The sequence below is a fragment of the Lactuca serriola genome, chromosome 4 (assembly GCF_051521515.1).
Source record: "Lactuca serriola cultivar US96UC23 chromosome 4, Lser_US96UC23_V15, whole genome shotgun sequence".
Lineage (NCBI taxonomy): Eukaryota > Viridiplantae > Streptophyta > Magnoliopsida > Asterales > Asteraceae > Lactuca > Lactuca serriola.
The window spans coordinates 249,229,623-249,242,245 of NC_136411.1; the positions used below are offsets into that span (position 1 = coordinate 249,229,623).

Consider the following 12,623-nt stretch of genomic DNA (forward strand, 5'->3'; position numbering starts at 1 on the left):
AACTAGGATTAACTTGGAAATAAGTAAGTTAATGTGTGAGCCTTGTTTGATGACCATCAACAAGAGGTTAATTGAATGACCAATTTGATTAACTATATTTACAAGTCTTGCTTGATACGAACTGAACACTAGGAAGCATGTTAGTTTAATCAACTGATCACTGTTTGAATGGACTTGTTTGCTAAAGGATTAGTTATAGTGAACGCGAAGCTAATCATTTTAGGAATCGGTGAACATGAATAAATGAATTTGTGTATGCAATCGTCTATGTTTTTAAGGTGTAATATATCTCAATCAAAGTACCTGAAGAGATTTGCTTTCCTGTTAGTTTATTGAGAGTTGTTAATTAATTGTTCGTTTGAGATTTATTAAACTACTTCTTTATTCTTTTTGTGTGACCTGTAACCTAAAATCAAATAGTCTAAATTAATTCACCACCGTTCCCTGTGATCGACACCCGACTTACCTAAGCTATACTGTAATCTGACTATGTACACTGCCTATAAGTGCATAGTTAGTCTAAATTTGTTAGGTTATAAATATTAAAATTAGTGGGTACTTTTGTGCACATCAAGTTTTTGGCGCCGTTGCCGGGGAACGGCTTGTCATTAATTTAATTTATTTGTTTATTTGATTATTTGTTTTTAGTTAGTTTTATTTTTAGTTTGATTTTCGTTGATATCATTTCACTTGTCGGGAAGGTTCTTGTTGTTATTTGCAGGAATTTGGGATTGTACACATTGCTTGACTTTACTTTTTGCATGGATTTCGAGAATGAAAGCGATTACGGAATTCTTGACCTGCTTAGCCTACTACTTTGTTGATTTGTCCAACTCAATCCATGAGGCGTAGTATAGCAAGGCGTATTGTGGTTGTTAAGTGGAAGACCGAGCTCTTGTTGTTCTTGACTAGTTAGGTCACTTCTTGTTCCGCTTTTAGTTAAAAGTGCAAAGAAAACAAAGAAAATATTCTAACGGGTCCCGAAAGTGGTTGTTTTCGCAAACCAATTCTTGCGTGCAAAGGTTTTTGATCAACCGTTGTTGTTTGATCTCGACAAAGACAAGTGATTATGACGTCTCATTTTTTATGTGACTCATCGGAAAGTCATCAGTTGTTGAAGCAATTAAAAAGAAAAATAATTAATTATAATAAGTCCCTAAATTAATTAGTTAAAAGAAAGGAATTTCAAATAAAGAAAAGGGGAATATTTCAGTTACGCATAGCATAAATTTTAATTACGCCAAGCGTAATAAACCACTGATCGTGGATGGCCTTTTCACGAAGTTGGGGTTACGCCCAGCGTAATTTCGCGTTACGCCCAGCGTAAATCGGCGACCAGTTTTTATCATTTTACCCTTTGACTTCTTTGTTACTCTTTCAAACTCTTCTGTTTCGCCGCATGCGTTGTGACGAACAAGCTCTCCCAAAACTCTTCGATTCTTGTTCTTTTCTTGTAAAATTTGACACACAGGTATGTTATTCTGTTACTCAATGACTTTGATTGTGCTTCATCGATGAAATAAGTTGCATTATGCCTTTGTTCGAATTCTAGGGTTCATGTGTTTTTTGAATTAGGGGATGATTTCACAAATGTGTGTTTGATTATGGCTTAAATGGACCGATTTCGACCAATAGACTAAACCCTAAGACCTAATTTGGTTTTAATCCCGTCCCATGACCGCCGATGTGAGCTTGGGGACGGACGCAAAGCGTACACCTATACTCGGCTTCGATTCTTTAACTGCCCCAATGAAGTTTTCCCTGTGTAGTGTTTGCTAATGTTGACTAGATAAGGAACGAACAGGGGATTGATTCATCTTTTTGGACATAAGTTTAAACGTGGTCCCGTTTTTTTTCTACTGTCTTGGACCACGCAGCTGTATGCTTGATATGACCCCATGTGTTTGCCCCTGCTGTGTTTATTGCTTGCATATGTGCTTAATTTGAAAATTTTGATATGGGTTATGACTTTAGAACAAGCAAGGGATCCCGACACAGATTCGTGAACCCTGGACGTACACCCAGCATACGTTGGATGTACGCCCAGCGTGCTGTCCATACCCAACACCATTACTTTGGTTTAAAAATTGTTAATGCTGTTATATTTTGTTTGGTTTTGTGTTGGTGTTTATTTGTGCAGATTATGGCCAGAAGAACTCAAAGGACCAACCCACCCGAGGACGTGACTGATCATCGTTTCTTACAATTTCCGCAAACTCTAAACGATGCAACCCGGGCACGATATGTCACCAATTTGAGTTTGCTGCTCACTAAGGAGATCGACATAGCACCTTCATTTGACTGGGAATTGGCGACCCAGACTGGACTTGCTGCGCTGATCCAAGATTTTTTGCAATACACGCATTCGGACGCGAGTAGAGTGCAGTTGCTCATATGTCAGGGATGGGCACGATTGTTTAGGATCCAGGAGCCTGTTTATCGGGAATTTTTTGCTGGAGTTTTACGCTACAGTTTCCTATTACCCTAGGAAGGCACCCAATGATAGGACAACTTTTTCCTTCAGACTGGGGGGTGTGAGCCGGGAGTGCAGTGTCATAGAGCTTGCGACTCGAGTGGGTATATACACAACAGATGAGGCGAGGAGTGTCCACTTCCCGGCATTCCTTGCTGATTGTCTCACGGACCGGCCAGATGACTATAACGAAAACACTTTTTGGGCCTAGATTACAGGGGGAGTATATACACCATCTACTGCACGGGGGAGGATGAGTCGGTCTACTACATACAGACTGCCACACCGTTTGATTTCCATATCACTCACGCACCATAAGAACAGTGAGAGAGTGCCTTCGACAGTCTTGTATTTCCTATGGGCACTTGTTACTCCAGGGACGCACCTGAACCTTCCATTTGCTTTAGCCGCGTATCTGGGTAGGAGGGCCAGGGGACTTCGGGAGGATAGCCCGATTTGCGAAGGGCATTTTATCACGCGATTAGCTCGATCATATCAGTTGTTGACGCGTGAGATCACGAGATCGATGGTGTTGCATGATCTGAGGCCGACGAGCCTTCAGTTATTAGAGTTGATGCGTGTACTTGAGCGGGGCGGAGATGGAGTCTTGCGGGTACGACCGGATGACGTGGCGGACGAGGAGGGTGCAGTTGAGCCACAGGCGAGACGAGTCTAGCGACATAGACCTGCTTCTCGGGGAGCGCAGCAGGGACCTGAGCCGGAGATTGATATGCGTTACTTAGCTCAGCGCATTGACCGTATTGACATGGGGGTGCAGAACCTTGGGGAGTATGTTGCACACGTGGAGAGAGAACATTAGTGGTATGGGGATGCGTTGACCGCATTCTTTGCCCACTAGGGGTTTTAGTACTCGATTCCTTTCCCTCCACCATTCCAGCCACAACATGATGGGGCCGGTACTTCTGGGACACAGCAACATGATGACGGAGATGATGAGTGATTTAGTTATCCATTTTATTATTATTTTTTTTATTTTTGTTATTTTTAGTTTAGTATTAGTATTTTTGTTTGGTATGTAATTAAAGTTTAATTTAGTTTGTTTTACTTTTGTTTTCCATGTTGATGCTCTTTGGTTGTTTAGATTTCTGCAGAATTTTCGCTCTTAGAAAGCTAGCAGTAAGTTCAGTAGTTAGGTCCGACTGTTGCTAGAAAGAGCCGTGTGAGAGTTCGAAGATTATAGTCAAGACCCACCATTTGTCATAAGTGTGGGGTGCATATTGATTTCGTGAGAAGATTGGCATTTTTGCGATATTTTGACTCTTGTGATATCGATGAGCTATTCCCACACCATAGAGTTTTATTTTGACGCGAGGAAGAATTATCATATTGGCTACCACAACATGGTTGACACTTTCCTATGTTGTGGGGGATTTTTCATCGCGAGAAGAGGATGTCATTCTTGACGAGACGATGTGGTCGACACTTTCCCACGTCATGGTTACTATACATTGCATTTGTTTGCAATCTTTTGCACCACATTTTTTAAGTTGGCAGTCTTGATTTTATCAGCAAATTCAGTAGCAGCAGTTCCGTTTTTTAGTCTTTCAGCAATATTTGAAGCAACTTGTAGCATTCCCATTCGATCTTGCCACAACTACCCAGGGGAGCCTGTTTCTTTTTCTCTCTTTTTATGTTCTTAATTCCTTTTAGCATACAATGAGGGCATTGTATGAAATAAGTGTGGGGTATGGGGTCGGTAAAAGTAAATTAAAATTGAAATAAAAAATGAAATAATAGTTTGGAAATTGCTAGATTTAGAAAATTTAAAAATTTAAAAATTTAAAAACTTGAAATAATAGTTTAATTTAGAAAAATCTAGTGATAATTTCAATTTTTTGCTAATATTGTATAAGATGATCCGATGAGAACTCAAATGTTCAGTTGAGCCAATACACGTTATAGTGCATTTGTGGCCTCCCTTATTTTAGTGAAATCATGGAACAAAAACATAAACCCGCTTGGTTTGAGGGATGCAAAATATTTAGCAGCCTAAACCTGAAATGTATCCAGGAAAATTATTATCATTAACCAATAAAGGTTGAGGTTGAGCGCCTCTGCTTAAGCATGTAGGTTTTGAGTGAAGAAAAGTGAGGTACATGTAAAAAAAAAAAAAAGAGAGAATTGCAAGAAAAGTTTGAAGAATTTTGGAGCAAATAAAGTGAAGATCAAAAGATCAAAATTCCAAGAGTTCAAAAAGTTGAAAATACCAGAAATCAAATCAAATAAGGTGGTGAATTCAAAGAAATCAAAGATCAAATTATCAAGGAAGTGAAGAATTTAAAAAAGCTCCATAGTGGTATTATAAATTGTAATTCTAGATTATGTATGCTTAGGTTTCTCAACTAAAAATACCTTGAGGTTAGGAGGTTTTCTGCGGATGGATTCGGAGGGTTGCATAAAATGAGCATTGTTCGGAAAAAGTGGGCAAGTGTTTTGTAACACTGAAAATTTTCAAAATATTTTTTCACAAATATAAAAACATTTCTCATCTAATTTTCCATAAAACATTAGGTTTCAAATCTCAATTCACATCATACAAAATCCCAAGATCATATATATATATCAAAATCCCATGCGTGTGTACAGATCAAGCCGGCGCCTTCCCACGGTCATCGCTAGTACCTGAAACAACAACACTAACACTGTAAGCACGAAGCTTAGTGAGTTCCCCAAAATAACACATAAACACATATTAGCCACTCGAGGCTATAACTCTGTGGGTCCGTGCACCCAAACTCTGTGAACCCTCAGGTTCTAACTCTGTAAGCATGCACAACATAAATCACATAGAAATAATGCAGTACAACACATAACACACATAGCATACAAATACTCTATCACATAACTCTTGTTACCTACTTAAGGTAAGGTATAGTGAGAAGACTCACCTCACGTATCTCGATAACTAGCAAGGTCCTGGAAATCACTCGTGCTCGATCCTCCGAGCTATACTCCTCCTATAACACAATATACCTCTAATTAACACTTTCTCAACTAGGGTTGACTACCCCTATCAAGTCAACACTGGTCAACTCTGGTCAACGGTCAATGGTCAACTTTGACCGGACTCGGCGAGTGCACTAGGGCGACTCGGCGAGTCTAGACGTTTTCCCCAACTCTCTAGGATTCCCTCTCTGTCACATCGAGTACTTCCCTGACTCGACGAGTTCCACCTGGTAAGAATCGCGGGGCCACCCCGACTCAACTCGCCGAGTCTCAAGAACAACTCGGCGAGTCCCAGCTCGACTCAGTCCACCTGTCAACCCTCACCAACTCTCCCTGACTCACTGAGTTAACCTATAACTCGGCAGGACCAGTCGCTGAGTGGTTAAGGGCAATCTTCAAGCTACTCGTCGAGTCTGTTCTTCAGACTCGGCGAGTCCATGCCATGCATCAACTCAAACTTGCTTTTGAGGTCAGATCCGTTCCAACAACTCATAGATCTGGCCCTACTAAGCATATTCATCACGTAAAGTCCAATACTTGGTGCTCATAACACACTCCTTGACTCACAAATGGTGTTTTGACCTCAAACACAAGGACCCCAATCCAAAACCCCCATGGGTTCATAAAAAGCTTGGGCAAAGGGACACTCTGGACCTCCAAGGGTCTAGATCTAGAACCTAAATCGCTTAAGGGACCAAGGAAGCACTAGATCTAACCACAAAAGGGCTCAATAAGCCCTAAATCAACATAAACACCAACATAACAGAGAATAGCTCGAAGGTAGTACCTCAAATGTGATGTTCTGGCCCTCAAATCTTCAGGAAGTGGCTCCTCTTGATTCTCCTTAGCTATTGCTTCCTTTCCCTTGCAAGATTACACCTCCAAAATCAACAATGGCTTCTTGCTATGCTCCAAACACTCAAACTCGCTAGGGTTTCACTCAGGGGACTGGTGAGCACAAATGACGGCCTTAAGGCCCTTTAAATAGGTCCCAAACCCGAGAAATTAGGGTTTCATTAAACAGCGCGGACTCGCCGAGTCCATACTTCGGACTCGCCGAGTCCAGGCGCGAACCCGCGTCCAGAACCACGATCCTACTCGGCGAGTCTGAGCTCCAACTCGCCGAGTCTCCTCACAAAACACCAAAATCATAAGCATAAAAGATACCTGGAAATTTGGGCTGTTACATGTTGATGAAGATTGTGAGTATTTAAAGTATGGGGGGGTACTTTAGGAAAATTTTAGACACAAATGCATGCGTTGCGGTCTTGACATAATGGTTGACTTTTAAATGGATTGTTTAGTACGATATTGGTAAAATAAATGTAAATTTGCTTGGGGCAAGCAAAGGCTAAGTGTAGGGTATTTTGATATGTGTATTTTTATGTGTATATATTTATGCATTATATCTTAATATTTTGGCCTTTATTATTCTCTTTTAGAACTAAAAAGTACTTATAATGCTTTAAATTATGTTTTGCAGCTATTCGTTGACGATAAAGCACAAAAGAAAAGACTGAAGCAGAAATCGGGCTTAGAAGCTAAAAGAAAGGAAAAATGCTGGAGGAGCCATTTACGCCCCGCGTAAGTTGCACACACGCTAAGTGTAATGACCAAATTCAAGTTACGTTCAACGTAGTATATGATTACACTCCGCGTAATGGCTGGCATCAGATAACTTCAATCGCGTATAAATCTTCACTACGCCCAGCGTAATCCGACTTACGCCCAGCGTACGTAAGTCATTTACAAGGGTTATAAAAGTCGATTATCAGCTAACCAGAAGGAGAATTTGACTTCCAACTTAATTTAGTCGATATTAAACTTTTGTTAAGCCATTCTGAGGGTCTAGAAGGTGGCCGGAAGGCCGTTAAGCTAACGGGAGCGGAGATCGGAAGGATTGGAGAGCGGATACATGTCGGTAATCATATGGGTTGTTAACGTGACCATGCTTAGCATTCCATTGTGTTACTATTATGTGTTTAGTTTCTGATTTAGGTGTAAAAACCTTTTACTTTGCGTTTATGATTGAATGAAGCTTTGATTATTAGTCTAATTGCTATATTGAATTGTTTATCTATGTTTAATTTATCTTGCAAAGCTTGTTAAAAGATCCTCATGTCTTAATGATAATTATTTGCTGTTAATTAAGTAAATTGAGTTGTATGAACATCTGCTTGATTGCTTGTCTCTTATGATTTTGATGACCATCGAGATTATAAGTCTTGGAATAACGAATGTGTGTCACACCCCGAAAACCGAAGGCGGAAACATTTCCGGGGTTGACTCCACGTTGAGTATCAAATCCAATGCACATAGTACACTACAAGAAAAAGACCCTTTTACGACGCGCAAACGACGATGCTCATTGATTTATGTTACGCAAAAGAGAGTGACATTAAAGAAGTGTCATCTCTTCAAAAAATTTAAGAATTTAGGTCGCGTATTATTACGTGCCCTTAAATTAGTGTCCAAAAAAAAACACAGAGGGAACCTATAATAAGATGTGTATCGTCTAAGGATGTCGCTTTATAAATTTAATTTGAACGCACGTTCCATCCTTTAATAACCAGGGGGGAAAATGAAATCCTAAAAGATTAAAAACCCCGCCTTCCTTTTTTTCTTCTATCCCTCTTGCCCTAATTATTGACTCCTCATTTTCCTCTCAGATTTGGGTCTCCTCTTTCATAAAAAATAAGAGGTACCAAGGTAAATTTTCTGGGATTCAAAACTATATGACTCGAATTAGAGGTTGAAGATCAGAAATCGATGGTTACAAGTTAGATTTGGGATCGAAAGGCAGAGGTTCAAGGTATGATCGGAAACATCAAGAGACGGAAAGCAAAAGCGGAGGAGGCATCAGGTTCGAAGATTTTTCTCTTCTTCTTCATGTATATGCCCTAGATTTCTTTCTCTTACATTCAATCTCTTAAAATTCTTTTATTCCCTAAATCAGGTACGAAGATTATCCTCTTCTTCTCCATCTGTTTTTGGAATGATGACCTCTCCTCTTAACCTAATTTGTATTTTCGACTTTTTTTGTTTTTGTGTTTGCTAATGAATATTTGCTGTTGATTTGTGATTTGTTTGGTTTGTTGTGTTGATTTATAGACGAAGCGAAGAGGCGACCAAAAGTTGCATGATATGAGCAAATTTTTGAAAAAGGGGATTGGAATTTACAGCCTAGAAAGAAATACTTCTTCATCAGAAATTACTCCACTATTGTTGCGTTTGCCATTGGAAAGAAGTATGTGTTGATTTTTTTTCATATATGCTGACACTGTGATGGTTGTTAATGTTCATCTTGTTTTTTAGATACATTGCTGGAAATGGGTTCCACATAGTTGGTGCTCATACTGACAGTGCTTGTCTTAAATTGAAGCCTGTTTCAAAGGTAACCTTTCTTTGATTTTTACAAAAGTTATGGATCTTCTATGGGGATTGAACTGATATGATATGATATATCTTAATTAGGTATCAAAAGGTGGTTATTTGGAAGTTGGTGTTCAGACTTATGGAGGTGGCTTATGGCATACATGGTTTGATCGTGATTTAACTATTGCTAGAAGAATGATTATCAAAGAAGGAAAAGGCGATTCTGTATCTTACTCACACAAACTTGTTAGAATTGAAGAGCCTGTAATGCGAATTCCAACCCTAGCAATTCACTTGGATCGAGGCGTTAATGATGGATTTAAAGTGAATGCACAAACTCATCTTGCTCCTGTGTTAGCAACTGCAGTTAAGGTAATAATATCTTATCACTCTATTTAAATATAACATTAAAATTTCACCTTTTTACCACTAAGTTTTGGAGGTTTTGTCAGGCTGAACTCAATAAAAAAGCTGCTGAAAATGGCCCTGATGGGAAGCCTAATGAAAGTCTAAACAGTTCTAGTATCCAGAAGCATCATTCTCTTCTTCTGCAGGTATTTATTTATTTAAATTTGTATCAATGTTTTATATATATGTAGTGTAGTGATTGTTGGTTTTTGTTTTGGTAGATTCTTGTAGATAAGGCAGGGTGTAGACCAGATGAGATTTGTGATTTTGAGTTGCAAGCATGTGACACTCAACCAAGTATAGTTGCTGGTGCAATGCAGGAGTTTGTATTCTCTGGAAGACTTGACAATCTTTGTATGTCTTTCTGCTCTTTAAAGGTAAGACTAACAGGGGATGTTTCTTTCTGACTTAATCTAGACAGAATAGCTTAATGAGTTTCACATTTACGTTTACAAGTAATGTATGGACACAAATACAATCTCGTAACAAATATTATGACATTCAAAAGATATGTTTTTTGGTTTAAAATCTTTTTTTGTTTTTCGGTTTAAGAAGGTTGTAATGAGCGTAGTGAAACCAGTGATAGCAATGAGCGTCGTAAAAGGCTGTTTTTCTAGTAGTGTGTATGAATTTGCAAATTTAAAAGTTCCAGAGTATGTAATCAAGTCGATAACTTTATGGATTTATCTAGTCAGATTCCTGCTAGATACTCTGCTCCGATTAATCACCTTGCTTCAGGTAATTTGTTAGACTTTATAAATCCATAAACTTAATCCTTTAATTACTGTTTACATTCTTTAATTTGTATTTTCCGCTTCAGCTTTAAACACAGCTGGAAAAGGGCAATTTTCGAGGCGATGTAACTACCCACCTATATCTAACTTTCATTCACCAATCATGGGTTCACGGCATGGTCAATGCATGGTCAACAAACACTCAGCTAATCTTCCTTTGGGATGTAATAATTTTGTTGTTTCACATGGCCATGAAGATATGCAGGCTCTTCAAAAAGTGTATCTTGAAGCACTGCTTGCTGAACATAACCAACAATACAGTTCACCACTTTTTGGAAGATCTGGAAGCTTAAATCATCTATATGGGAATCCCACATATAATCATGGCATTCCATATCAAGGAAACTTACTTGAAAATTCTACACGTTCATCAGTTGGATCCAGACAGTTGTCACAACAATTTGCTCCTGCTTTTAGAAATTCAGTGGGTGGAGTTTCTGGATCATGGAATCCGGAAGGTGATATGAGCTTAGATAGAAGATATGTTTCTTCACTGTTGGATGAGCTCAAGAACAACAAAAACAAGTCTTTTCAACTCTCTGATGTTGTTGATCATGTGATTGAGTTTAGGTATGCAAACTAAGCCTTACTCTTATCCATTCATATTCAGTTATGACTTATGCGTCATTGACTCTGTTCTTTTTCTTTTTTTCCCTTTTATGTTATAGTACCGATCAATATGGAAGCAGGTTTATTCAGCAGAAGCTTGAATCGGCCACAGTTGAAGAAAAGAATATAATATTTCCCGAAATTGTCCCTCATGCACGTAGTTTGATGACTGATGTGTTTGGAAATTATCTCATACAAAAGGTACATTCATTATCCTTTCATGTCTAATTCTTTCACAGTGTTGTATACTTAAACATTTTGTACATACACTTTCAATTCTTTGAGCATGGGACCAAAAGTCAAAGAAGGGAGTTAGCTGGTCAACTCATCGGTCATGTTTTGCCTCTTAGCCTTCAAATGTATGGTTGCAGAGTTATTCAGAAGGTAGATTTTTTTTATTTGTCAAAAAGCACATAATCTTTCTTAAAGATCAGTCATCCCATATTGATGAATAATTCATAACATGGATTTATACTCAGGCATTAGAGGTTGTTGAAGTAGATCAACAGACAGAAATGGTGGCTGAGCTTGATGCTTCAATCATGAAATGTGTTCGTGATCAGAATGGTAATCATGTAATCCAGAAATGTATTGAATGTGTGCCTCAAGATCGTGTTCAGTTTATAGTTTCTTCTTTCTTTAGACAAGTTGTTTCTCTTTCATCACATCCTTATGGATGTCGAGTCATTTAGGTAAAACATATATTTTTAAAAAAAATAATAACTTTCATTATCTATTTTTTTCTCCTTCTTCTTATATGTGAAATGAACAGAGGGTATTGGAGCACTGTGATGATCGAAATACACAAGCTGTAATGGATGAAATCATGAACTCGGTTTGTACTCTAGCACAAGACCAATATGGAAATTATGTTATTCAGGTACTCACTCACTCACCTTTTGAATATATATATATATATATATATATATATATATATATATATGTTTTTATTTGTGATTTGAGATTGAATTAATTGATATAATATTATTGTTTGATTATAATTAGCATGTCCTACAACATGGTAAACGCCATGAGCGATCAGCTATCATCAACAAGATTGCAGGAGAAACAGTGAAGATGAGTCTGCAAAAGTTTGCTTCAAATGTTGTTGAGAAATGCTTAACTTATGGAAGCCCAGATGAACGCCAACTTCTTGTAAACGAAATGCTTGGTTCCACTGATGAAAATGAGCCATTACAGGTCAGCAACTCTCTTTTTTTTTTTTTTTTTTTTTTTTGTAAAAATAAAAAACACATTAATTGTCTTTTTGGTAACTAAGTTTGTTGTAATGCAAAACAAAACTATAGGCAATGATGAAATATCCTTTTGGAAATTACGTTGTCCAGAAGGTTCTAGAAACTTGTGATGACCAGACATGCGAACTTATCCTCTATATTCTTGATATTTTCCCACTTTTTAAATCTTTTATCAAATTCTCACTTTTGGATACAGAGCTTGATGAGACAATGTGTGACCTAAATCTTTTATCAAATTCTCACTTTTGGAGGTGACCATAAGAAAATGTAAGAAAAGGGTAATTTGGTATTTGTTGTTGTTATTGTGTACTACAATACTTCCATGTATATATGTATAAAGTTTGTTCTTATTCAGATTTGCCTTTTACCATTGATTTCCTTATTGAGGCATTATACTTTGAAAATGTTAATTCTTACCTTTTGTCCATGTAGGATCCACCAGGAACAGGAAAAACACAAACAATTATTGGGCTTCTTAGTGCCATATTACATACCAACTTAGTCTCTTAACTTTGTAAGACATTGATTACTTGAGGGTATTTTTAGTAACATTGTAAGAGATTGATTACTTGAGGGTACTTATGGTATATAATGTTATATTCTTTTGTTAACATGGTCCTTAGTGCAATGAATTATCTTTATTGTTTATGGTATTTTATTTTGTATTATGAGACTTTTAATGTGTTATTTAATTTGAAAATTAGTAAATCTATCAAAAAAGTATTTTATTTCTATTATGAG

At 37.8% G+C, this 12,623-nt stretch overlaps 2 pseudogenes; both read left to right on the top strand.

Moving 5' to 3' along the window:
- The first annotated feature begins 8,254 nt into the window (after window positions 1–8,254).
- On the top strand, window positions 8,255–10,049 carry LOC145099277 (putative aspartyl aminopeptidase; annotated as a pseudogene).
- A 71-nt stretch (window positions 10,050–10,120) lies between these two features.
- Window positions 10,121–12,137, top strand: LOC145099278 (uncharacterized; annotated as a pseudogene).
- The last annotated feature ends 486 nt before the right edge of the window (window positions 12,138–12,623 follow it).